Source organism: Melitaea cinxia, chromosome 7 (assembly GCF_905220565.1).
Source record: "Melitaea cinxia chromosome 7, ilMelCinx1.1, whole genome shotgun sequence".
NCBI lineage: Eukaryota > Metazoa > Arthropoda > Insecta > Lepidoptera > Nymphalidae > Melitaea > Melitaea cinxia.
The window spans coordinates 4167396-4169883 of record NC_059400.1 but is presented as its reverse complement, the minus strand read 5'-3'; positions in this window follow the sequence as shown (position 1 = coordinate 4169883).

Genomic DNA, 2488 nt, shown 5'->3' with positions numbered 1-2488 from the left:
TGTCCGATATTTTATTTACAGCGTTCATTTCAATTAATTTGTGAAATACAGTAGTTTCAAATAGTAACATTAAATTAGCGGTTGGAATCTTAAATAAAAAACGATTATAAACGACATACGATTTATATTGTAGATTCTTACAAAATGAGAAAATTCCTAACTAGATCAAGATCTAAGGAGAGAATCTAAGAGTTTGCTTTAGAATTATTTATGATACGATAGTAATAAAGACCAAGACGGTGACCGATGGAAATATGTTTTTAACTCGAAAATTTTTTTGAGCGTAAAAGTATTTCTTTTTCCAAATTTATTCGATTGTGTGTTTCATAGTCATTTATGTTTAAAGAAACATTATTCTTATAAATAATTTAAATGAAAATATTATGTTTACTAGAAGGCTGATAAAACGATATCAAGGAAATTGCTTTTTAAATTTGAATTTATATATCAATAGTAATATTCATAAAAATGTTTTATTAAAATTAGTAATTATTTATGTAAAGTCAAATTAAAATAAATTTTTACTGTACATATATGTATACAATAATAGTAGAGTAACAGTCCGTAATTGTTGTAAACAATATTAAGACTGTGAATTAATAATTTCGAACAAGTCTTTTAAGTCATAATATATTTCGATAGAGAATAAAAACGGAGTTCTGTGTAAAATCTCTGGAACAATAAACAGTAAATTGCTAGAATAATAAATTATTAACTACACTTGAAAACGCAGCTTTGTCTGAATTTGTGCTATCAGGAATAGCAAAATATGAGTATATTTTAAAGATGATGTCTCGAGTCCAATTTTTAACCGACTTCCAAAAAAGGAGGAGGTTCTCAATTCGACTGTATTTTTTTTCTTTTTTTTTTATGTATGTTACATCAGAACTTTTGACCGGGTGGACCGATTTCGACAATTTTTTTTTAACGAAAGGTGGTGTATGTCAATTGGTTCCATTTAAATTTATTTGAGATCTAACAATTACTTTTCGAGTTATATCTAATAATGCGTTTTTACTTGACGCTTTTTTCGTCGACTTACGTTATATTATACCGCATAACTTTCTACTGGATGTACCGATTTTGATAATTCTTTTTTTGATAGAAAGGAGATATCCCTAGTTTGGTACCATGATAAGGAAATCAGGATCTGATGATAGGATCCCAGACAAATCGAGGGAAACTCTCGAAAATCCCCAATAACTTTTTACTAGGTTTTTTTTTATGTCACTAGGTCGGCAAACAAGCGTGAGTGCTCACCTGATGGTAAAAGATTACCGTAGCTTATAGACGCCTGCAACACCAAAAGCATCGCAAACGCATTGCCGACCCAATCCCCAATAATCCCAGGAGCTCTGATCACCTTACTCACCAACAGGAACACAATACTGCTTGAAAACAGTATTATTTTGCTGTGATCTTCTGTAAGGTCGAGGTACTACCCCAGTTGGGCTGCTCCATATTTTGAGCAGGAAATTCCTGCTGTGCCGATATTCCTGTGTACCGATTTTGATAAATTTTAATTTTATCGAAAGCGTTATCATGAATCAACGTTAATCATGTGGTCACATTGAAATTTTATCGAGATCTAATAACTACTTTTTGAGTAATCGTTCATAACGCGTAGTTACTTGACTATTTTTTCGTCGATCTACGCTGTATCACTTGATGATGTAATTGAAGTCGGTTTTTTTTTTCGTTTGCGAGCAAACATAATTATGTAGTAATATTTCTTTACATCTTCAAGCTTATTTCTGATTCAACTTTAGAACAGACTATTCACAGTGCCACGGCTACGCAATCGTAAAATAATCGAATTGTAAGAAATTTAAATCTTTGGTCTATTCTTAATCAACTATAGTATAATTTTGTTGAAAGCAACATGATACATGATGTAGCAGTACACGGAGAAAGAGGCCTATGCCCAGCTGTGGGATGTTACAGGCTCAATCGTATAAAGTAACACAATGCGTGATAGTGGCATAGCAGTTTATTTTTTTTATAAAACATTCTTGGTTATATTCTCTTGCCAGTGATATAACAAAACATTGCTATAAAAGTAATTTATAGTATTTCGTTATTTATTAATTTCAAAAAGTAATATAAAATGTGTGTCTTAGGTGATTTTTATACTTGTAAATAAAAACGATCGACAGATATACTAAAAATGCTTAAGTATTTTAATACTTCATAATAGTTAAGTATTTAATTCTTCATTGTTATAATCGTGCAGAGACGGAGAGAATAGTAGTTGTAAGAATGTATTTATTGTTATTATTTTGTAACATTTAATGTATTAGAAAATATTCATTAATTAAAAAAAAAATGTAAAAAAAAGGAAATATAAAGGGATGATAATGTAGGTACATCAAATAAAAATCTCAAATAATAATCATATCTTTTATCATTGTTGTAATCATAATTATTGTAAATATTTATTACTCATACATGCTATGTGTTTAATTTAATAAGAGGCTCGTGTTTTTTG